General features: G+C 36.3%; 1 long non-coding RNA gene, 5 other non-coding genes and 1 pseudogene across 8 annotated transcripts; 1 reads left to right on the top strand and 6 right to left on the bottom strand.

Annotated features, from left to right (window-relative positions):
• Positions 1 to 2589: 2589 nt before the first annotated feature.
• Positions 2590 to 5996, bottom strand: LOC115963022. Of its 3 annotated transcripts, none has more exons than XR_004085667.1 (4): positions 5719 to 5996; positions 3792 to 4056; positions 3599 to 3658; positions 2590 to 3151 (listed from the first exon to the last, which is right to left on the bottom strand). It is a non-coding gene; the product is annotated as an uncharacterized LOC115963022 (long non-coding RNA). The 3 variants fall into 3 exon arrangements; XR_004085668.1 differs by having other exon boundaries at positions 3816 to 4056; XR_004085666.1 differs by having other exon boundaries at positions 3836 to 4056.
• Positions 4573 to 4675, bottom strand: LOC115966125. The gene has a single exon (XR_004086315.1). It is a non-coding gene; the product is annotated as a small nucleolar RNA snoR97 (small nucleolar RNA).
• LOC115966150 lies at positions 5167 to 5283 on the bottom strand. The gene has a single exon (XR_004086338.1). It is a non-coding gene; the product is annotated as a small nucleolar RNA Z278 (small nucleolar RNA).
• Positions 5366 to 5481, bottom strand: LOC115966148. The gene has a single exon (XR_004086337.1). It is a non-coding gene; the product is annotated as a small nucleolar RNA Z278 (small nucleolar RNA).
• LOC115966146 lies at positions 5579 to 5672 on the bottom strand. The gene has a single exon (XR_004086335.1). It is a non-coding gene; the product is annotated as a small nucleolar RNA Z223 (small nucleolar RNA).
• A 13827-nt stretch (positions 5997 to 19823) lies between the features above and the next one.
• LOC115964617 lies at positions 19824 to 25201 on the bottom strand (annotated as a pseudogene).
• On the top strand, positions 24714 to 24822 carry LOC115966141. Its single transcript, XR_004086330.1, has one exon. It is a non-coding gene; the product is annotated as a small nucleolar RNA R71 (small nucleolar RNA).
• Positions 25202 to 26160: the final 959 nt, after the last annotated feature.

Here is a 26160-nt window from a genome sequence, read left to right as displayed (position 1 = left end):
AGCGAATGCCATGGTTAAAACTCTCTCTTTAAAAATTAAAAATTAAAAAAAAAAAAAAAAGAGACTTTTAACTCGAAAATAAATTTGTGATAGTGAATCATTTACTCTTGAGTCCTTGGTGTGTTGGTTATATCTGAAACTTTATTTATAACCACAACTTTAGTATTATACAAAATGTTCTTAATAATTTGAATGTTCAATTAGTGTGTAAAACACCTTGAACATTTAGATCCCCAAATTATAAATTACCAATTCAAGCTTATTATCAAACAATGTATGTGTGGAATATGAACATAAGCTAAAACAGAATTGATAAAACAATCTAAACCAAATAAAATCACAACCACAACAGAAATTAAATGGCAAAGATTAAGGGAAGAGAGATGCAAACACAAAAACAACACAGCGATGTGTTATCAAAGAGGGAACCGAAGTCATCGGCGTAAAACCTCTCCGCCGCCCTCCAAGCGGTCAATAATCCACTAGAGAATGAAGTTGAGATATATGAACAGCAAAACACCCTCCAAGCCTAATCTACCTAGTGTACCTAAGCCCTCCAAGCTTCTTGCTCCAACGAGGTTACACCGAACTTTTGTCTTCTCTAGCTTACCGGATTTCGCTATAGCCCATAGCATCAACCAATATCTATTGGTCCCTTCCTAACTGCTTCCCAAGCACCAAATAGCCTCCTCACAGATATGGGTATGGTGAGAAAAGGTTTTGGCTAATGTACCTCTCAAGGATGTATCAGTGGAGAGGGTGAGAGTAGAGAAATTTGGAGAATCAAAAGATGAAGATTGTGGATGAGTCAATCTTGTCTAGGGTTTCTCTCTCAAAATTCCCTTTGGAAGCTCTCAACAATATGTGAGTATAAGGGGTATTTATTCTAGTGTGTTTGGAATGTGAAAGGCCAGTTTTTCCCAAATAAAGTGGTTTGACAACTTGACCTTGCGACTTGACTAAGTCGCAAGTCTGAATCGCGAGCTAACTGCTTGGTTAGACTGGAAGTTTTGTCCTGTAGTGCTCTAGCTAGCGTGACTCTTCAACTCCCATGCATGCTTCACACGTGTGCCTCCTTTGGCAACTTGCAAGCCACAAGCCAGTTACGAGATCTAGTTGCGAGGCCTTGCTAAGTGCACACTTTTGAGCTTTTCTTCACACTCTCTCACACACTATCCTTACATGATTCTCACCTAAATATAGGGTTTCTAAGTGCTAAATTACAAGCAAATTGGCACGGAATAAAGCCAACAAAATAGTTGATTAAATTCAAGCTTACATAATTAAACCTATGACCTTTTAGATCGATCAGGGCAGTAATCTAAGTGCTTTTGGGTTCGATATTATTGTGGTAAAGATGGGTGGTACGTGTCATGCTTATTGGGAAGACTTACATGTCCTTAGTTTCACATTGTAGTAGCAGAGCCTTAAATGATGGTCAGTTAAGTAAACCTAGCCAAGTGCATGAAGTGTAAAGATGACCCACTTAGCATGTTTGCTTTTGGGGAATGGCTTACATTGTACAAATTTTCCTTATCTTCAAGGCATCATTTGTTTATTGTAAACATATCGTCTAATAATAGGTTCTTTCCTTTTTATTGCAGGTATGTAGGTATTAATGCAAGTTGAGAAGTAGGAAGCATATTAGAATTAAATTGGTGTTGAAGGTTTCTTTTTCTTTTTCTTTTTTTGGGTTTTTTCTTTTAATTAGTCGATTTTGAAAACTTGGAACTATTTGAATTCTTGGGAGACATGTTGTTCTCTGGTATGCATGTTTTGTGTGATATGTGAATAGTTTGACATGTAACTTCTTTTAGTTAGTTTTTTTGTGACGGTTCTCGGTGGTCATTTCAACCTTTAAAAATACTTCTTCTTTTTTTTAATGATGTCTATTACTTTTTTCACGGGTTTAAATGCTTAACTTAGTAATAGAGCTACCGGACCATAATGGTTTTTGTTTTGCAGGTAACATTTGAATCCACTACCAAAAAAATGCCTATTAACGACCAAGAATTTATGACGGACCCAAAAAGTCCTCTCAAAAAATCTTATTTGTGATGGCAAAATAAAACCCTCGCAAATACTTGATAAAATGTGAAATATTTGTGACCAACAAAAAAAGCTATTGCAATTATGTGTTATAGCCGTCACAAATGTTAATATTTTGGAGGGAAATTTCCCCTCCATATTATTTGCGAGGGACAATTAAAAATCTCTCGCAAAAAGTGTATTATTTGTGACGGTTAAAAAAATGCCGTCACTAATACTAAATTATTTGTGAGGGCCACAATTGGCCTTCGCAAATATTAATTTTCTTTGGAGATAAGAGTTATTCTAAAATTCCAAGAATATAATGATTGGTGAAACATAAAGTGATAGGAAATTTGTATTCAAAATTATGCCTACTAAAATTCATAATATCTTGTTTTTCATCTCTAGTTTTCAATTAGGCCACCAACTTATAGATGGTTTGCTCAAATTCGTTGAAACCTTCGGACTTAGCTTGACTTTGAACTTCATAATTCTAATTTATCCATCATTTTCTATCTACGTAATTAACCACAAGAACTACGTGATCACTTCTTTGGAAAGTTGCATGAACTAGACTATAGTAAAAATGTTATTTACATATCCACAACACATATAGCAATCAGTGAATGCCAATCACTCATGGTACTAGGAAATAAGATGAACAAAAAAAAAAAAAAAAAAAGCTTAGTTTTAAAATCAGTACAAGGCAATTAAGTGGTGAGAATTGGAGGCAGTAATTCAGACTTGGATCCAAGAACTTTAGCCTTTGTGTCTTGGAAGAATTCTATCCCAGGTAGCTCTTTGACCTATCCTTTTTCAGTGATATGAATGGGATAACTGAGCAAATGGCCTGGCAAGTCATGGTTCAGTGTCTCACTAGAGTAGAGGTCCCAATACTCTTTGGACACATTCCACACTTTCCGGATGGAGAAAGGAGTTATCTAGCATGCCTAAGTGCTCGTACCACAATGCCATTCGGAAGCTGTGGATTTGTCCCCTGGCTGGCTGCCTAGTGGATAGGTGGAATGGTTGATAGGCTCCCATGACAATCTCTGTATCCCGGGCACCATCCATTGACCTCTAATGTTGGCAGATCCAATGATAATGTATTCATCGTCAACTGCAAAATGCAGTCATCATCCAATCTTAGTTATTGTCTGTCATATACTCATATTTAATCAACTAAATGCCTTAAAAAACTGCATGAGCTCGCACAAAACAGAAGCACATTCAATTTTCATAAGAACAAATTCCAGTTTATTATGTACAGTCAGTATGTGGATGTCTTGATAAAGTTTTCAGTTGAAATTTATATGGTTTTGGGATGCCCTCACTCTCTTTTTCACTTGACATTTATATGTTGCCTTTTCTTGTTATTTCTCTAGTCTTCTATTACAGGAATCAAGCAACTCTTCTATTGTCTTTCAGGTGAATTTGCTCCAGCAAGAATTCAGGATAAAAATACACATTAACTTCTGAAATTGCTTGAAAGAGGAAAAACTATAACATTCTTTCACTTTGATTTTTTTTTTTTTTTAAAGAAAAAAAAAGAAGCTATTTTAAAAACCTGAATGAACGTTGGTGGATGAGATATCAGATTGAGAAGACTGATAATGCAATCTACAACCTGAGAGGAGAGGAAAAGGATTTGAGACTATTACACGTCATGTTATTATTCATTCAAAATGTAATATAATGCAGAACCATTATTATAATTCTATTGAGTTTACGGATGTGGAAGCTTAATTCAAAATACACACATGAATGTGCGCATGCATGCACACACACACAAGAGGGAGATGACCTTGGTTTTTTGAAGGATGCCATTAGGATCGCTAGTCACAAGCCATCCTAGTCGCCAACCTGGTACAAGCCATCTCTTTGATATGGACCCTAGTGTGAGAACAGGCACTATTGATCCAAATACTCCCCCATTGGCACAAATGGATTAGTTCCAAAAGTGAGATGGTGATAAACTTCATCCGCAACCACCAGAATGCCCAGCTTTCTTGCTGTCCCTGCAATCTAAAATTCAAAAAATCAACCACCACTAACATTAACACCCTAATTACAAAAAATAAAAATAAAAAATAAAATTAAATAAATAAAGTTTTACTTATGAAAACTCACGCTTATTGCAGAAATGTTTCTAAACCATTAAATCCACCATTGTGTTACATGTAAGAAACAAGATCATATGAGAGTCTAGCAAAATAAACTAAAATTTAATCATTGTTTCACCACTAAAAGCTTTAAGTCATTCTTATTATGAACTTATAGACATTTGTAAGGATGTTCTTATGTAAGAAGCAACACCAAACCTTTTACTTTTAAAAAAAAAAAAAAAAAAAGTACAAGTGTGAATCACAAAGTATTAATAATCAAAAAGTAACAACTGAATAATTGGCAAGAAACTGATTCCTCCTATAATAATTGAACAGTCCATTCACCAGTTTTATGAGTGAAGAAAACCATTTAGGAAAATTAATTTACCAAAATTTTGAATTAATGTAAATAGCAGTTAGGTTCAATAGAGAATTGGAATGTAGTGCTGTTATTTAACTCCAATCTTGTAAATGGGGAGAAGAAGCTGATGACAACACACAATGTCTGAGTATTTCAGACTCTATACCCACAACAGGGTATGGGTATAGTTAAAACTCAATATATAACAAACAGAACGACAATGCTATGTTTCCATGAAGTAGATTTCATAAACTCTAAGCAGTAAATTAGACATTCAGAGACAATGCTGAATAAGAAAACAAGGAGACAGTAATTCAACAAGCACCTCAGTTTACATTGTTTCAGTCAAAGGAAAACGCAGATACACCAAGTAGGTTCTCCCTGTAAAACAGGGTTTTGGGATCTAACGCCGCCCCTCAAACAAGTTGGATTGAAAAACATCATGGGCTGATTATATTTTATGAAACACAAAACTTGAAGGCAGCCTAAACGTTGTAACATGAAGTAATAACCCAAATAACAAACACAATAACAATGGAGAATTGAACATCAATATCAAAAAGGTTACATAGGTCAAGAAAGGAATCACAATATATTACACTAAACACATCTATCACAAATACTAAGACAAGGAACATAAAATGAAAACTAATTTCACATATAATTATAGCCTCAGTTAAATCCATTACTTTCCTATTAAGTGTAGCTTCACCAAGTAGGTTCACCCTGCTAGGCAGGATCTTGGCTCCACAACACCTCAACATGGTGGATTGGATCATCATAGGCATCTTTAATCTTTAAAAGCATAAAAACTAAGCTAAAAAAATAGGCAATTTGGTCGAAATTGAATTTTTTTTTTTTAATAAAAGTCTCAGAATAATCCAGAAATTTCATGCTATGGTATAGCAGCCTCAAGTAGGTTCTCCCTGTAAGCAGGGGCTTGAAGCAAACTAACCTCAAAAATATGGAAAAATCATCATCGAAATCTATCAATTGGGAAATAATAGATTTAAAAACAAGAAGTTATACAAATTTGAGAAACAGTTTTCAAACAAGATATTTTAAAGGCGTATTATGTATTTAATGGCTCAGATCATAAAACAGCTCTATCAATCAAGAATTTTCTAAAGCAGAACTGGCATTTAAAGCTAAAATTTTCATCATCACTGCCAATCTATCATTATAACATCTTAACTAAAAAGGAAATAGTACATAACCGACCTGTGGGATTCCAATTCCTGCTTTTGCTATTGCTCTGCTGCCGCTGCCCAGCCTCTCACTCTCCCAGGTCTCACTAAGAAAGTTAGGTATTCTTATTTTCAATTGTTTTGATCTTTAATCGCTTTTGTCTTTTGTTTTTTTTTGGGTGTCTTGCCGCGCAGTTGCGTGTTGTCAGTTAGCGTGAGTTGGGAGTGTTAGAGGGAAAAGTGAAAAAATTTAGAGGGAAAGGGGAATTGTGTTCCGAGGGAGTTGGGAGTGTTAGAGGGAAAAGTGACAAAATTTAGAGGGAAAGGGGAATTGTGTTCTGAGGGAGTTGGGAGTGTTAGAAGGAAAAGTGAAAAAAAAAAAAAAAAATTAAAAAAAAATTAAAAAAAAAAATAATAATAATGAGGGAAAGGGGATTAGGGGAATAGTGTTATGAGGGTTATAAGATTTTTTTTTTTTTTTTTTAGAATATATGTAGTGGCCCTGTGGTTTGAAGTTTATAAGGTTTAAAGTTTAAACAATTATTCTTTTAAAAAAAAAGTTTAAACAATTATAATTTTTTATAATAAACAAGAATAAATAAAATGCTCAAAATTTTATTTACTCCTAAGAAAAAAGGCATTGTCCCCTATTATAAAATGCTCAAAATTTTATAAAATTATATATGTGTGTGTATATATATAAAATGGTTGTTTACCTTATTATTATTATTATTAGTGATACTAAGGATAACATAAATTTACTATAGGATTACAAATTGACATGTTACCTATCACAAAAAAGAAATTTAAACATTCATAATTAGGTTGTTGAAGTTTATCAATCATAATCATTTTCATTTTATATTGTGAAAATTTTGTAATACCATTAATGCATTTTTCCTTTTCATTTCTATCAAGACTTCCAAAATTCAAGACCAATAACAACCTAACCCAATTGAAACCCTAAAATGTTTCAAAAAAATTGTTACAAATGTGTTAAATCACAATTTATAGATTAATCTCTCTCTCTCTCTCTCTTAAAAACAAGTAATAAAATTAAAAATTAGATTACAATTTTACTTAACTATACATTGTAATATATCCAAAATAAAGTATATTTTTTAATTGACATATATTTTTTATTTCTTTTTATTAAAATTATGGTTCAACTATGATATTAAATTCTCTATATGAAGTTAACATTAATTAAGTTGGTATTATTCTTCAAATTAAGTATTTAATATTGTATCAAATTAACCTTGATTTGATTAGTAGTAAATAATTTTATTTAATTAATATTTACATATAAAATGCTTCACGTGAATTTTTCGTCTTAAGCCTCAAATTATGTTGGGCCACCTTTGCGCCCTTATACCTATCCCCTAAGGAAAAACTTTGACTACCTTGACCAAAAAATCCAATATACATCCTTTAAAATTTTGTTTAAAATCCATTTTTTTCACCTTGATTTTCGAAAAATCTCTTTTAACGACAAGATACTAGCAGGCATCCCATGGATCACACATAAGAGTGACCGAGGTAGCCCTCACACATTAAGATTTTTATTTTATCTCGACATTAACCCTCACTAGTCATGGGTTTTTTAAAAATAATTTAAAGTAAGGGCATTTCCCCCCTCTAAAATCAAAACCATTTATATCTAAGCACATGTATTATTCTAAATGCATGTGTAGGGGGTTTGGGCCCAGAAGGCCTGCGTAGGCCCACTTAATCATAACCCAAAATAAGGCCTATGAGAGTAAGGGCCCAAGATCATATATTGGGTTTTGGGCTTCACCTGGGACAATTAACAAATCCAAGGAGAGGCAAATAGTTGTTAAGGGATCCCCAGTTAAAGTCTCATAAGCAGGGAATAAATGGAAGATGATTTTGGAACTGGAAAGCATGTTTGGATGAATAATTTTGATCATGCTATGTACAACGTGTAGCCCAATTTGGGTTTTTGGAGATATCTAATTACAGTTTTGTTATTGGTACATTGATTTTTAATCTGACTTCAATTTAGGTTCACCAAAGTATATTGTCAGGATTATGACTTTGGATAAAATAGAATTGAGGAAAGGAATACAGGTCACCCTGAGTAATATCCGATTACAGTCATGTCATTGGTACATCAATTTTTAATCTAATTTCAATTTAGGTTTGCCTAAGTATTGTCTAGACTATGACTTCAAATAGAATAAAATGGAGGAAAAGAATACAAGTGACTCTAACTAATTTGTTGAGGATCCATAGTCGACCCTAATAAATTTAGGACTTAGTCTTTGTTGCTGTTGTTGTAAATGTTATTAGTATTGTCAAGGAGTTCATAAATTGGTTTCCTGTCAATCTCTATGGGTAGGCAAATGCAAGAGTTAAACTCACTTAGAGCATTTGGGGCTCATTCTAGACATTAACTTTGTAAGTCAATGTGAATTAGCATCCATCCATCCCTCAAACATAGGTACATAGAAAGTTAAGTGTTTGTCAAGCTCAAAACATGTTTGTGAAAATCTACAATATAGACAGGGCTGCAGGTTACACTTTTAAAATAGGATGCCTTGGCTGAGGTGATCTACATGTTTGGAGATACAGTTTGGAGAATTAAAGAGCTCCTAAAGGGTTTTTGGTGATTTTTTTTTTTCCTTTTTCTGAATGATGGGATTCCCACAAGTGGGATCCCTTCTAGGAAAGGGACATTTGCATTACCATTGCCCAAGTTTTCTCATCTTTCACCTCCAAGCAGATGTTGTTTTTGTTATTCCCTAGGAGCTGGCTTGTGGATGATGGGGGAGATGTTCATAATTTCTTAAGCATTACCACTGGTTTTAGGCTATGCTTGGTGGAGCTTTTAGGGGGGTGCTTAAGCTTTGGAATTTTCATGCTTGTACTTTGTGCATTAAGCATCATTTCCTACAAGCAACTGGTAATTAATACTTAAAATAATAGGAGTAAAGAACTAGCAATAATTCTAGATGACACTTTTGCAACTTTAATTCCACGTTCACAATCATGAAAATGATAACTAGGGTAGGAAGACTGCACATTCTTAGTGTGATGGTCACTCCATAAGTATAAGTGTTTGTGGAGTGTGGGGGGCAAGAACCGGGGTTCAGGTCCCTAGGAGAAAGCTTCACATACATATACACTTGAATTAGGCTAGAGTGGAAATTCTATCTTGTAAAAAAAAACTAGGGCAGGAAGAGATCCTTTCAACATCTATCATTATTATGCATAACAACTCTGAACCCTTGTCTTCATGCACTGTTAAGGGTCTCTCCCTGATGTTCATGAAGTGCCTTGGTGTTTTTTTCCTCTTGCAAGACCATCATAGAAGCATCCTTGTTTGATGGTTTGGCCTATCCTATCTTTTAGTTTTAGGACAAAATTACTGCTAACAATAATTAATAGTATTGGCCAAGGTTTGCATTGGGTGAACTTGTTGTAACCAGTGGCTAGGTTTGGACTTGAAGTTTTGCTTTTGTTAACTTCAAGGGCCAAGATATATTTTTCCTGACTTCAAGCTTTGGATTGTGTAGAGGGCCTTATTGGCTGTTGCACATAAATCCGGAATTTTTATATTATTATAATTTATATTTAATTTTGATAGTGGTTTAAGTAATCAAATAAAGTTATTATCATTGTTAAATTAAAAAAAAAAAGTTATTACTGTTGTTTATGATATATTATTATATGATTAGATTTGATATAGTAATATGTTTACTTATTTATTGAAGCATTGATACAAATACAAATTCACTTTAATTGTTTCATTTTAGCTCATGTTTGATGCTTTTATATAAAAATATATATATATATATATATATTTTTTTTTTTAAGGATGGTACTAGCAGAGATGAAGAGGACAACTCAAACAATAACAAGGAGGTCGAAAACAGCTTGGAGGGTGACTTAGAGGAAGACTAATATAGATCTTGTCATAATTCTAGTTGTTTAAGTTTAAAACAAGGTTTAATTTCAGGATTTCTTTGTATATTCTATATTTTAAAGTTTGAACTTATATGAATTTTTTATCTTTTGATGGATCAATTTTTAGTAATTATTGTACTGTTGTATCAATTTTTAGTAATTATTGTACTATTGTAATATGGTAGTTAAACAAAAATGATATAAAATAAATTAAAAATAAATAAATAATAAAATATTTCAAAAATTATATAAAATATTATCACTGATGACATAAAAATTTGGTTATAAATAACTATATAGTAACAACAATCCCTTGCAATTTATAGAATAGCGACGCCCCTTAACCCCTTGCAAAAATGTTTTAAGTGACAACTTTATGTTGTCACTATTATTCCTAACTAATTGCGAGGGGTTAAAATCCCTCACAAATAAATTTTAGCGACGACATTATTTGTCTTACCGTTAATTTGAAATTCGCAAATAACTAATTGCGAGGGTATAAAGGTCTTCACAAATAATTATTAACGACGACTGTTTTTCCTCGCTAAAAATAAATTGTGAGGGGTTAAAAGCCTTTACAAATAAATTTTACCGATGCCATTATTTGTCACTAAAAAGTATTTTGTCAATTTGGAATTCGCAAATAATTAATTGCGAGGGTATAAAGGTCCTCACAAATAGTTGTTAACGATGACTGCTTCTCCTCGCTAAAAATAAGTCGTCGACTTTTCTTGTCGTTTGGTAATATATTTGTGAGGGCGGATTTGTTCAATAACGATGGTGGATTGCCCTCGTAAATTATCTATTTGCGAAGGTATGGTCGCAAAATCTCTTTTAACAACAATAGCAAATACGACGGCTTTCGAGGGCCATATGCCCTCGCTAATAACCTTTTGCAACGATATTTGAATTTTTGTGAGGGCATATGGTCCTCGCTAGTAGACTCTTTTCTTGTAGTGATCTTTGCTGGAAACAATGTGCTCCTTACATCTGATTATTGGTGTGAAACCCGCTTCACAAAGTCTCCATTCTAAGAGCTTACAGATCTGTTGGCAGCAATTTTCTGTAGAGTGAGGTTCAGGCCTGTTGACAAATGAAATTAGTCTTTGTTTCTAGAAAACTTATGACTACTCAAGTAAGTTTTGAGTATTTGACCTTTCCATATTTTGGCAGTTCTTCGAGTAACAAGTAACAACCTTGTGTATGTTTGCATGTGGTTATGTTTATTCCTTCCTGATCCCATATGGAATTTCAAAAGTAAATGAAAAAGAATTTCGTGTGATTTATATAGATTTTGCATAGCTAGGAATTAAGTGGGACATGAACTGAAGAGGAAAAATTATGCATGACGGAGCTATCTGGACGGAGGTGGCACGGACAAACGTGGCATGTACATACCGAATGGCCACGTGGCATCCAGCCCATTATTATGTGGTCTCCAAGGAATCTTAAATGGAAAATACTTGTGACACACGATTAGCCCTGGTTTGTAGAATCCCAACATGAGTAGAATTCTAGAATATACACGCATTAATGAGTTTCTTCTCCATAAGGAAAAAACTTGTTCCGCAAGCAAAGGAGTTTGGCCCTACGCGACAATAAAAACCCAAAGACCCTCAAGAAAAAGGTACGCACAATTTCTCTAAAGCTCATACTCTCTAACATTGTTAGAGCTCTCTTCTGACTTAACTTTTAGAGGGTCTTCAGCCGGTACTACACTGGTACTCTTTGTAAGGTCTTTTTCTGTGTTGGGCAGGTCTGGTATTGAGCGTGTTGGAACCGTGTGGCTCATTGGTGATTTTTTCGCCATCAACAGGTGGCGCCGTCTGTGGGAAATACGAGTAATCAGTCATTGCTTTATCCCTAAGACAAAAGGTCGTACTGTCCAAACTCAATCGATGGCATTAGCCAACCAAGAAACTGGAAATCCCCCCATTGTTGTGGAATGGCAATTGCAGACACTCTCGGTTGTGATCAAGCGACTTACTCAACAAAATAAAGCTCTTATGCTACAAAACCAAGCGTTGGAAGTGCAAATTAAGCATCCACAAGAACACCAAGTCTTATCGCATGATCAACGTAGAAGTGGTCAAAATCACTATCCACCCCTTCGAAATATTACAGAAGGGAACAACAAATAGAAGAAAAGACTGACAACTATAATACTGTAGGACGACGAACGATTGGCCAAAGAGAAGGCAAGAGGCCTACACACTCTAACAGTCGACCCGTTCGCTCCACCCCACAAAATGCTCCTATTGACCATATACTTACACTTACCAAAGACGACCCCATGTTGGAATGGCCGAGGAGGATGAATGGGGATCCAAGCAAGCGATCAAAGCACCAAATATTGACATTACCACCATGAACATGGACATGACACAAAGGAGTGTTATTATCTGAAACAACAAACAGAGATCCTTGTAGGCCAAGGCAAGTTGCAGGGAACTAGAGCAACCCAACAAGACGAAAGACCAATGCTCCACGAAAAAGGTGCCTTTTGGACGACAACCACCCTACAAGAGAGACTTGATGGGCAGAAGCTACCTCACCCTTAGAATACCGAATGCCTGAAGAATATTTACTCTACTTGCGATTAAAAAAAAGCGAACAACCAATACTGCCTATCCTTCTACAATATCTCCGAGGTAGTACCAATCATCAAAGTCGCCATTGCGACGAACAATCTGAGAGATGATCAACTCAAGTAGAGAAGGCAAACATGTAAAGGGGGGCAATAGACGAGGAATATTTGTACAACGCATCAGGTGGACGGTCACTATACTAAGTCACCTACGGGTAGATGCATGGCCAAAGTTGCCTACGGGTGGACGGCCACTACACTAAGTTACCTACGGGTAGACGCATGGCCAAAGTCACCTACGGGTGGACGGTCACTATACTAAGTTATCTACGGGTAGCTGCGTAGCCAAAGTCGCCTACGGATGGATGGTCACTACGCTAAGTCACCTACAGATAGACACATGGCCAAAGTCGCCTACGGGTGGACGGTTACTATACTAAGTTACCTACGGGTAGATGCATAGCCAAAGTCACCTACGGATGGACGGTCACTACGCTAAGTCACCTACAGGTAGATGCATAACCAAAGTCAACTATGGGTGGATGGTCGCCACACTTAGTCACCTCAACAAGTCCACGACCCAAGGTGGACGTCTAATAAGGTGACAAGGTAACACTTAGTCACCTCAATAAGTCCACGACCCCAAGTGGACAACTAATAAGGCGATGAGGTAACACTTAGTCGTCGACCCAAGGTGGATGATCAACAAGGTGACGAGGTAACACTTAGTCACCTCAACAAGTCCACGACCTAAGGTGGACGTCCAATAAGGTGACAAGGTAACACTTAGTCACCTCAATAAGTCCACGACCCCAAGTGGACGACCAAATAGGTGATGAGATAACACTTAATCACCTCAACAAGTCCACGACCCCAAGTGGACGACTAACAAGGTAACGAGGTAACACTTAGTCGCCGACCCAAGGTGGACAACCAACAAGGTGACGAGGTAACACTTAGTCACCTCAACAAGTCCATGACCCCAAGTGGATGACCAACAAGGTGATGAGGTAACACTTAGTCACCTCAACAAGTCCACGACCCAAGGTGGACGTCCAACAAGGTGACAAGGTAACACTTAGTCACCTCAATAAGTCCATGACCCCAAGTGGACGACCAAAAAGGTGACGAGGTAACACTTAATCACCTCAACAAGTCCACGACCCCAAGTGGATGACTAATAAGGTGACGAGGTAACACTTAGTCGCCGACCCAAGGTGGATGACCAACAAGGTGACGAGGTAACACTTAGTCACCTCAACAAGTCCACGACCCCAAGCAAACGACCAACAAGGTGACGAGGTAACACTTAGTCACCTCAACAAATCCGCGCCAAAAAAAAAAAAAAAGAAAGGGACGGATGCATGCATGTCCATGAAAAAAAAGTGGACGGACCAAAAAACAAAAAGGATGAATTCATGCATGTACATGAAAAAAAGTGGACGGACCCAAAAAAAAAAAAAAAAAAAAAGGAGGGACGAATGCATGCATGTCCATGCAAAAAAAAAAGAGGGGACAGATACATGCATGTCCATGAAAAAAAAGAAAGAAAGGTGGACAGACCAAAAAAAAGAGGGGACAGATGCATGCATGTCCATGCAAAAAAAAAAAAAAAAAAAAAAAAGAAGAAGAAAAAAGAAGGGACAGATGCAGCATGTCCATAAAAAAAGTGGACGGACCCCAAAAAAAAAAAAAAAAAATTTGATGACGAGGTAACACTCAGTCACGTCGGCAAGTCCATGACCTAAAGTAGACGAACAAAATACCTTAAGAATGGGACGCTAATAGAGGACTACAATGCATCCCAAAGGTTGAAAGTTCGAGCATCACGCGTCCTGGGGGCAGTGTATCATTGGTCTACTGTGCAGAAGGATGTCCAATCCTACGTATAAGCATACGATAAATCCCAACGCTGCAGCAAGACCTCAGGGCTAAACACTACAAAAGGAAGCCGACGGACACCTAATCCTCATCCCAATGGGATGGATCGACAACCAAGGGTACCGACGATCAAGGATGCGAATGGCACCTAATTCTCATTCAAAATTTAAGTCCTTCTACCCACAGGTGGAAGGACGAACCAAGTCACTCACGAGTGCCTTGGTCAAAATTTAAGTCTTCCTACCTTCGGGTGGAAAGGACGAACAAGGCCACAAATAAGTGCCTTGGTACAAAATTTAAGTCCTTTTACCTACAGGTGGAAGGACAAACTAAGTCACTTACAAGTGACTTGGTACAAAATTTAAGTCCTTCTTCCTACGAGAGGAAGGACAAATCAAGTCACTCACGAGTGTCTTGATCAAAATTTAAGTCCTTCCAGAAGGACGAACCAAGTCACTTACAAGTGCCTTGGTCAAAATTTAAGTCTTCCTACCTATGGATGGAAGGACGAACCAAGTTACCAGCAAGTGCCTTGGTACAAAATTTAAGTCCTTCTACCTACGGGTGGAAGGACGAACCAAGTCACTTATGAATGCCTTGATCGAAATTTAAAGTCCTATTACCTACAGGTGGAAGGACTAACTAAGCCATCAACAAATGCCTTAGTACAAAATTTAAGTCCTACCTACGAGTGGAAGGACGAACCAAGTCACTCACAAGTGTCTTGGTCAAAATTTAAGTTCTTCTACCTACGGGTGGAAGGATGAACCAAGTCAGTCACGAGTGCCTTGGTCAAAATTTAAGTCTTCCTACCTAAGGGTGTGAGGACGAACCAAGCCACTCACAAGTGCCTTGGTACAAAATTTAAGTCTTTCTACCTGCAGGTGGAAGGACGAACCGAGTCACTCACAAGTGACTCGGTACAAAATTTAAGTTCTTCTACCTACGGGTGGAAGGAAGAACCAAGCCACCAACAAGTGCCTTGGTCAAAATTTAAGTTTTCCTACCTAAGGGTGGGAGGACGAACTAAGCAACTCACAAGTGCCTTGGTACAAAATTTAAGTCTTCCTACCTTCGGGTGGAAGGACAAACCAAGCCACTAACAAGTGCCTTGGTTGAAATTTAAGTCCTTCTACCTACGGGTGGAAGGATGAACCAAGTCACTCACGAGTCCTTTGGTCAAAATTTAAGTCTTCCTACCCTCGGGTGGAAAGACTAACCAAGCCACTAGCAAGGACCTTGGTACAAAATTTAAGTCCTTCTACCTACGGGTGGAAGGACGAACCAAGTTACTCACGAGTGGCTTGGTCAAAATTTAAGTCCTTCTACCTACGGGTGGAAGGACGAACCAAGTCATTCACGAGTGCCTTGGTGAAAATTTTATGCCCTACTACCTACGGTTGGAAGGACCAACCCGTCGCCCAGGAGTGCCTTGATGAAAATTCAAAGTCTTCCTACCTACGGGAGGACAGACAAGCCATGTCACCCAAAACGGCCTTGGTCAAAATTTAAGTCCCCTGCGCCATAAATAATTTCAGGCCAGCCAGTCAAAGACTAACAAGTCTCTTAGGATCCAAATCAAACCGTTACCCCATGGGTCCTTCCACTCCGAGATCACGGACCCATAGGGTGAAGGGGACAACTGAAGAGGAAAAATTATGCATGACGGAGCTATCTGGACGGAGGTGGCACGAACAGACGTGGCATGTACAGACCGAATGGCCACATGGCATCCAGCCCATTATTATGTGGTCTCTAAGGAATCTTAAATGGAAAATACTTGCGACACATGATTAGCCCTGGTTTGTAGAATCCCAACATGAGTAGAATTCTAGAATATACACGCATTAATGAGTATCTTCTCCATAAGGAAAAGACTTGTTTCGCAAGCAAAGGAGTCTGGCCCTACGCGACTATAAAAACCCAAAGACCCTCAAGAAAAAGGAACGCACAATTTCTCAAAAGCTCATACTCTCTAAGATTGTTGGAGCTCTCTTCTTACTTAACCTTCAGAGGGTCTTTGGCCGGTACTACACCGGTACTCCCTGTAAGGTCTTTTTCTGTGTTGGGCAGGTCTGGTATCGAGCGTGTTGGAACCGTGTGGCTCACTGGTGATTTTTTCGGCATCATCATGAACGAAATCACAACATTGTTAGAACCATGGTTAAATGTTCAATACATGTCCTTCACATCACCAGGAGAAAAAATGAAACAAAAATCAGCTCAAAGCAAAGGAGTGCCTGCTCAGCCCACTAAAAAACTGAAAATTCCTTGTTGTGAAATTTTAAAGTACTCGCAAGTGTACGAACCGTACCGAGGTATAGTTGGACAAGAACGAGGTCGAACCCACAGGGACTTGTATGAATGTAGGAAAATTAATTAAACCTTAACCAAATTAATCCTAATCTAGTTTAAATAAAAATTGGTTGGTTGCAATAAAATAAACTAAGCAAATTATAAAATTAAGCAAATAGTTAAATTAAGCAAAAGATATAAAACAATAAAAAGATGTAAACAATTAAGAGAAAGGAATTAAGGTTTTGGAAGCTGCCTTGTAAGTCATATCAGCATATATTTATGATCATTAATTTTTTCCAACTCATTACATGATAATCTAGAAATCAATCTTGTTATCATGGAAAATATCATCATTTAAACCCTTATTTTAAAAATCAAAAGCATGTTCTTCTTCGCTTCTTAAGTATAAAATCAAATCATCAATTGTATCCGTAGCCAAACAAATCACAAGATATATCTAATTCTAAAAATCAAATCATAAATTGTATCCATTGACAGACAAATCACAAGTGATATACAATTTTATAATCAAGAATTAATAAACCAAGCATTCAATTAATTAAGACAAATCCTAAATCATGAGAAAAATATGATTGAACTCATATCTAGAATCTCATCTTAGTCAATTGATATGAAGCAAGAACAATTTAAATCATTAAAGAACAACTATTGTGGGAAAAATCAAATCACATAAATATTATTGATAATCCTTAACAAGGTTTCATCCTCAACCCTAATTATAAATTTAGCTACTCATAGTAATTGAAAGAAAACATAAAAATAAAATACTAACCATTAAACTAAACAAATAAAATAGAGAAAGAAATAGTCACAGTGCTAGAGAAAAGCCATAGACAAAAAGAACACGTTCTGCTCCTATGCACCAATCCTAGCCGCAGCCTCTGTATGTTCAGTCCCCTCAGCCCTAGCACTAGCCCCCCTGAATTTTTCCCTAAAGAACCTTTAAATAGGTTAAGGAATCCTATTACAAGTTGAATTCCCGTTTGGAGAAAATCCCAGATTTTTAGGCTTCACTTAACCGACTATTTTGGCCCATTTAACGTCAGAATTTGGACTTTTGGTGAACAACAAAGTTGTAGCCCTTTAAGTTATCGTTCCAGCCCAACTTGAATCATCTCAATTGGATATCTGAACCGAAAGTTATGCCAAAAATACTAACTGATGTGCAGTCTGGAATCCTAATCCGAATTGGACTTGGATTTGGCGCAAATTTCCTTTGATTCCTTACTCCAATTGGACTTAAATTTAATTGGGTTGGTCTTTTCTTGAATTAATGCCTGGCTGGATGTAAGTTGGCTTGATTCAATTGGCCTAGCCCCACTTTGCATGTAAAGCCGTTGTTACCTACAACACAAAGATATTATATAATCAGTCACAAAATAACATAAAAGTAAGGCTAAATATGTAGATATGTGAGTACTTTATTGTATATATTTCATGCACATCAAATACCCCCAAACCTACATTTTGCTAGTCCTCGAGCAAAACAGATAAAGAGTAAAACAAAACAAAGAAGTTAAAAACAAAAAAAAAGGAAATCCTAACTAATCCACTTTCGCTGGAATTTTCGATTGCATTTAGCGTATGCAACAAGCCTTTAAACCCCTAGCTTACACTAGTGGACGAGTTGTAGTCTCGTGAGGGTTTGTAGGGAATATACCCACAAAATTCTGAGAATGAATACAAAAAAAAAAAACAAATAAATAAATAACTAAACAAAACAAAGAAAATCATTTTTTTTTCAATTTTTTTTTTCAATTGCCTTTTGCCAAGAGGATTAGTTGAAGTTCAAAAACACTATAAATGCTAAAGAAATTTCTCATGCCATCAAAACTCAATGTGAGTGAAAAGTGGTAGCCAACCCAAACATACTCTTACTTTTAGAATAAACTTGACTCGAATCTCTATTTGAAAGTATGTTTCAACTCAAATCTTTCCGGTGTTATCACTCAACAAATGAAATCACTCTGAAATAGGGTGTTACACTCTCAACAATATATGTGAGCGGAATAATGTAAGCAAAATCAAATACCTCACATATAAATCCCATGAAAAACGCTTAATCAAGAAAGAACAAGTAGTCTCATGAAAGGATGCCAAAAAGAATTTATACCACACCTTTTTCTTCTCAGTCATATCAATATCTGAACTACACAATCTTCAAGATCAAATAAGGACTTTATTGGGACGTAATGTAAGGTAAAAGTAAAGGGAATGAAATAAAAATGGGTGAAGGTAAATATAAGAAGTGTTTCAAAATTTGTTAGAATGTCAACTCTTTTTGGAATTTTCATTCAGCATTTTTTTTTTTTTCAACTCTTCTTCTTCAAAGTAGTACTTCTTCCTTACATTTCACTTCTCAAAATTTGATGAGAACCTTTTTTATTTTCTTCTTTTTGACACTTTTCCCTTCTTCTTTTTTCTTCTCTTTTCAATTCTTTTTCTTTTTTTTTCTTTGAATTTTTCTTTCTTTCTTTGAATTCTCTTACAAACCACCACATTGAAACAAATTGATCAAATTCAATCTTGAAACACTATGGATAAGGGCTTTAAGAAAGAAAGGCTAATTAAAAGGCTCAACGGGGTGACTAGCGATAATGTATCAAAAAAAAGAAAAATACATATATGGCTCAAAGTAGACAAAAATGGCCTAATCTCATCTCTCAAAGACTAGTATAGTTCATTCAACATCAATGACTTCAAAAGATTAAAGTGTGGCATAAAATCATAAATTTTTTTTTCTTGGCCAAAAGAAAAAAACAATGAGACTACAACAAGGGAAATATGTTATGCACATCCAAATGAATTTTAAGATTAGAAACAATAAATAACCCTCCAAAAATAATGATTGGCTCAAAACTCACAGGGGTTACAGTCTCCACATTATTATCATCAAGATTTTCTAATCATTTTTATCCTTCAACAACAAGTTGTGTCTGAGTGGCTACGTGCATGTGCAATGAATTGAGCATGAAAGCAATGAAATTCTTTAAGCAAGAGTAGTATAATGAACTCAAAACATAAACCTCAAGCTAGGCAAAAGTTTTTTTTTTTTAACACAACTAAACAAAACAAAAAGATAGAAATCTATATGCATCCCCCCCAAACCTAAACCAAACATTGTCCTCAATGTTAAAAATGATACTCTCAAATATATGTCTTGAATGAAAAGAGACCAAAATATGAATATGCAATCATGAGAAACTCAAGTTGGAAAAGTAAGGTAAGGAGAAGGAGGAGACGTACCTTAATCAAGCTGATTGTTATAAATTTTAATTTCTGTCACATATCAGCTAGAACAAAAGAAAATAAAACTAAACAAGAAAATAAACACAAAGTCTAATCTAGAAGCAGAAAATAAAAAAGAGGAAAAGAAAAGAAGAAAGAAAAAAAAAATGCAAACCTGATAAACACAACTGGGATCAATCTTGATAAACAGGATCATCCAAGAGGACTTCTTCAACTTCTGGAGGCTTAAGTTCTAAAAATGGTTTCAAACGTTGGCCATTAACTTTAAACAGATCACCATTTTTAGGATTCTCAATCTCAATAGCACCATGGGGATAAACAGTGCGAACTATGAATGGACCAGTCCATCGAGATCGTAACTTACCTGGGAAGAGATGCAAACGAGAATTATAAAGAAGAACTTTCTGACCAGGTTCAAATGATTTTCTCAAGATGTTTTTATCATGAACCCTTTTCATTCGATCCTTATATGATTTGGCATAATTGTATGCATCATTGCGAATTTCCTCCAACTCATTGATTTGGAGTTTCCTTTTAGCACCTGCTTTGTCAAGATCAAAATTCAACCGCTTAATAGCCCAATAAGCTCTATGCTCTAACTCAACAGGGAGGTGACAAGCCTTACCATACACAATTCGATAGGGAGACATTCCAATAGGAGTCTTAAATGCTGTACGGTATGCCCACAATGCATCATTGAGTCTTAAAGACCAATCTTTCCGAGTAGGGTTAACCGTTTTCTCCAATATTCTCTTGATTTCCCTATTAGATATCTCCACTTGACCACTTGTCTGTGGGTGATAAGGTGTTGAAACCTTATGAGTGATGCCATATTTCTTCATTAGTTGCTCAAAAACTCTATTGCAAAAGTGCTTTCCTCCATCACTAATAATGGCACGTGGTGTACCAAACCGTGCAAACACATTCTCTCTCAAAAACTTGACTACAACCTTGTGATCATTAGTTCTACATGCAATGGCCTCAACCCACTTAGAAACATAATCAACAGCAACAAGGATGTATAAGTGACCAAAAGAATTAGGAAAAGGACCCATGAAATCAATACCCCAAACATCAAATACCTCAACAATCAAAATAGGGTTCAATGGCATCATATTTCTTTTTCCAATACTCCCCAACTTTTGGCATCTCTCACAGGCTGAACAATATGCATGGGAATCACGAAAAATGGAAGGCCAATAAAATCCACATTGCAAAATCTTGGCAGCAGTCTTTCTGGAACTAAAGTGGCCTCCACAAGCATGATCATGACAGAAAGATATAACATTTTGTTGGTCACTCTCAGATATGCATCTTCTAATTATTTGATCAGAACAGTACTTAAATAAGTATGGATCATCCTAAAAGAAATACTTAACCTCAGCCAGAAATTTAGACATATCTTGTTTAGTCCAATGCGAAGGCATTTGATTAGTGACAAGATAGTTTGCAATATCAGCATACCAAGGTCTCTGGGATACATGCAACAACTGCTCATCAGGGAAAGATTCAAGAATAGGTAAACTATCATCAGTGTGCTCAACGATTAATCTAGACAAATGGTCAGCTACTACATTTTCGGTTCCCTTCTTGTCTCGAATCTCAAGATCAAATTCTTGTAACAATAAAATCCATCGGATAAGTCGAGCTTTAGCATCTTTTTTGGAGAAAAGATACTTCAGTGTAGCATGATCCGAATAAATTAAGACCTTAGACCCGAACAAATAGGACCGAAATTTATCCAAGGCAAAAACAATTGCTAACAACTCCTTTTCTGTTGTAGAGTAATTCATTTGAGCATCATCTAGAGTCTTACTAGCATAATAAATCACATGGGGAACCTTTCCAACCCGCTGTCCTAAAACAGCACCAATTGCATAATCAGAGGCATCACACATAATCTCAAAAGGCACTTTCCAATCAGGTGGTTGAATGATAGGTGCAGAAGTCAACTCAGTTTTTAGTCTCTTAAATGCATGGAGACACTCATCATCAAACACAAATGGAGCATCTTTGGCAAGTAAGTTGCATAATGGCCTTGAGATTTTAATAAATCCTTGATGAACCTTCGATAGAATCCTGCATGACCCAAAAATGATCTTATTTCCTTAACAGATCGAGGAGGTGGAAGATTAGAAATCAAATCTATTTTGGCCTTATCAACCTCAATACCACTTTCTGATATGACATGCCCAAGAACAATTCCCTTTCTCACCATAAAATGACATTTCTCCCAATTAAGAACAAGATTCTTCTCCTTACACCGCACTAACACTAAGGATAGGTGATGCAAACATTCTTCAAAAGTGGATCCAAATACTGAAAAGTCATCCATAAATACCTCCAAAAATTGTCCCACCATATCAGAAAAAATACTAATCATGCACCTCTGAAATGTACCAGGAGCATTACATAAACCAAATGGCATGCGACGGTAGGCAAATGTCCTAAAGGGGCATGTGAAGGTAGTCTTTTCTTGATCTTCTGGTGCAATGGGAATTTGATTATATCCAGAATATCCATCAAGAAAACAATAACAAGCATGACCAGCTAACCTTTCCAACATTTGGTCTATAAAAGGAAGAGGAAAATGATCTTTTCTTGTCATGGCATTCAACTTACGGTAATCAATGCATACTCTCCATCCTGTTTGCACACGAGTTGGGACTAATTGATCATCCTCATTCTTAACAACTGTTATGCCAGATTTCTTTGGTACCACTTGAACTGGACTCACCCAATTACTATCAAAAATTGGGTAAATAATACCCACATCCAAAAGCTTCAAAATTTCAGCTCTCACTACCTCTTGCATAATAGGGTTTAGACGTCTCTGTGGTTCACGTGAAGTTTTAGCATTCTCTTCCAAGTGAATTCTATGCATAACCACAAATGGACTAATACCCTTGATATCAGCAATTGACCAACCTATAGCTTCCTTATGCTCTTGAAGTACACTTATCAATTGGCGTTCCCTAAGGTCATCCAAATCTGAAGCTATAATGACAGGTAAGGTCTCAGAAGAACCTAAAAAGGCATACTTAAGTGTGTCAGGTAATGGTTTCAACTCCAACTTTGGTGGTTCCACAGCAGATGGGGATGGGGATGAAGAAAGTGGAAGAGGGATCACTTTTGGTTGCCAACTATCAGTACTTAAGAGAGGAACAGAATCTAACAATGCATTGACCTCTTCAATTGAGTGTTCAACATCAAAATTGCAACCAAAAAGATTTAAGCAAGCCTCTAGAGGATCCTCATAACTCGATTGTAGCAAAGTATCATGGACTAGACTCTCAATCATGTCAACCTCACAAATATCCTCATTGTCTAGCACTTGTTTACTTATATGGAAGATATTAAGCTCAACAGTCATATTTCCAAATGAAATCTTCATTACACCACTCCGACAATTGATTAAAGCATTGGATGTGGCTAAGAAAGGGCGACCTAAAATGACATGGATTTGTGTATTGGCATTTAGAGTAGGTTCAGTGTCTAACACAACAAAATCAACAGGAAAATAGAATGCGTCCACCTTAATCAACACATCCTCAATAATACCTCTAGGGATTTTCACAGACCTATCAGCTAATTGAAGTGTCATGGTTGTTGGTTTTAAATCCCCCAAACCTAGCTGTAAGTATACTGAATATGGCAATAGGTTCACACTTGCCCCCAAATCTAGCAAAGCTCGCTCAATGAGATGATCCCCAATCCTGCATGAAATTGTAGGAGATCCAGGGTCCTTACATTTCACTGGATATTTATTCTGAATGATTGAACTGACTTGCTCAGTCAAAAATGCCTTTTTAGGGACATTTGTCTTTCTCTTCATTGTCACAAGATCTTTTAGAAATTTGGCATAAGCAGGAACTTGCTGAATTGCATCAAGAAATGGAATGTTTATTTGCACCTGCTTAAAAACCTCTAAAATGTCTCCAAATTGTGCACTTTTCTGAGGACTGATTAACCTTTGAGGAAATGGAGCTTTAGGAACAAACCTCTTATCAAGGGGGGAATTAAGATCCTGAATTGGAGTGGCGGGTGGGTTGTCCTTCTTTTCTCTATGATCATCATGTGAACTATGAGTTCCTTTTTCCTTTAACACAATATTTTCATCATCCTCCACTTCTAGCATTTTCACTTGATTATCAACTTGCTTACCAGACCTAAGGGTAGTAATAGACTGAACATGTTCTTGTCCATGAGTAGAACTAGAAGAACCATTGATGGCATACTGTCCTTTTGGGTTAGGTATAGGTTGACTAGGAAACTTTCCTTTTTCCCTTTCTCCAACTTGGGTTGCTAACTGGCCAACTTGATTTTCCAACTTTGAAATAGCTTGAGTATTCAAATTGGCGGAACTTTTCATCTCTTGAATGGCTTGGCTAGTTGACTGCATGAAAGTTTTGAGAGACTCCTCCAAAGATGGTTGTTGTCTTGGTGGTACTACAAACTGAGGTGTTGATTGAGGAATGGGAGGATATGCTTGAGTAGGTGGACGAAATTGACTTTGTTGATGCACTTGTTGTCCACCTACATTTGTGGGTGGCTGATTTTGCCTCCATGAGAAATTAGGATGGTTCCTCCAATTTGGATTGTATGTCTCTGAAAATGGACTAGCAAATGGTTTTCCATAATTATTTAGTGCATTTGCTTGCTCAGCATAAAAATCAGGGTACCCAGTTGCAGAAGGACACATTTGTGTTGTATGCATAGGACTAGCACAAATAGAGCATGTTTCACTTTGAACTTGATTGACAGAATTCATCCCTCTACCTAAAGCTAAAGCTTCAACCTTACGAGTGAGATTGTCCAACCTAGCTTTTATGCCTAAATCTTCACTGACTTCATACAATCCTCCTTTCTTAATTGCAGGGGCACATCTCTCTTTACGATTGGAAAAATCCCATTGTTGTGAACTTTCAGAAAAATTCTCAAGAAATTTGTATGCCTCATCATCTACAAGACTCAAAAATCCACCACCATTCATGGACTCAATCATGTTACGATTTGTCTGAGTTAAACCATTATAAAAATATTGTACTAGTCTCCATGTTTCAAAACCATGATGGGGACACTTTAAGATCAAGTCCTTAAATCTCTCCCAACTCTCATAAAATTTCTCTTGTTCATCCTGATAAAAATCTGCAATTTCTCTCCTCAAAGCATTGGTCTTGGCCATTGGGAAAAATTTAGAGAGGAATTTTGTGACCAACAGTTCCCATGAAGTGATAGATCCAGGTGACAAAGAATTAAGCCATGCTTTTGCCTTATCCTTCAAGGAAAAAGGGAATAAACGCAAGCGAACAGAGTCATCAGTGAAATTTTGAAACTTACAAGTAGCACAAATCTCAAGAAAATCCTTCACATGCATATAAGGATCTTCTCTATCCAATCCATGAAAAGTAGGAAGAAGGTGAATTATCTGTGGCTTCAACTCAAAATGTGCAGCAGTGGTTGCAGGCAATACTATGCAAGATGGAGGCTTGGTGGTTATGGGTGAGAACAACTCCCTAAGAGTTTTTGAATCATCTCCAGTTTCTCCCATTGTGGATGAATAATCAAAACTAACAAGACGATTTTCTTTATCACGTATCCAAGTTCTCATACACCAAGCACAAAGAAATAAAATTTTTTTTTCTTTCTATTTAAAAAAAATAACTACAACTAGTAGAAGGAAAAATTCAATTAAGACCTAATTTATTTTCCTAACCAAGTCCTCGGCAACGGCGCCAAAAACTTGTTGTGAAATTTTAAAGTACTCGCAAGTGTACGAACCGTACCGAGGTATAGTTGGACAAGAACGAGGTCGAACCCACAGGGACTTGTATGAATGTAGGAAAATTAATTAAACCTTAACCAAATTAATCCTAATCTAGTTTAAATAAAAATTGGTTGGTTGCAATAAAATAAACTAAGCAAATTATAAAATTAAGCAAATAGTTAAATTAAGCAAAAGATATAAAACAATAAAAAGATGTAAACAATTAAGAGAAAGGAATTAAGGTTTTGGAATCCGCCTTGTAAGTCATATCAGCATATATTTATGATCATTAATTTTTCCCAACTCACTACATGATAATCTAGAAATCAATCTTGTTATCATGGAAAATATCATCATTTAAACCCTTATTTTAAAAATCAAAAGCATGTTCTTCTTCGCTTCTTAAGTATAAAATCAAATCATCAATTGTATCCATAGCCAAACAAATCACAAGATATATCCAATTCTAAAAATCAAATCATAAATTGTATCCATTGACAGACAAATCACAAGTGATATCCAATTTTATAATCAAGAATTAATAAACCAAGTATTCAATTAATTAAGACAAATCCTAAATCATGAGAAAAACATGATTGAACTCATATCTAGAATCTCATCTTAGTCAATTGATATGAAGCAAGAACAATTTAAATCATTAAAGAACAACTATTGTGGGAAAAATGAAATCACATAAATATTATTGATAATCCTTAACAAGGTTTCATCCTTAACCCTAATTA

Source organism: Quercus lobata, chromosome 10, assembly GCF_001633185.2.
Source record: "Quercus lobata isolate SW786 chromosome 10, ValleyOak3.0 Primary Assembly, whole genome shotgun sequence".
Taxonomy (NCBI): Eukaryota; Viridiplantae; Streptophyta; class Magnoliopsida; order Fagales; family Fagaceae; genus Quercus; species Quercus lobata.
Note: the sequence above shows the minus strand (reverse complement) of the source record. Positions and strands in the feature narration are given on the sequence as shown.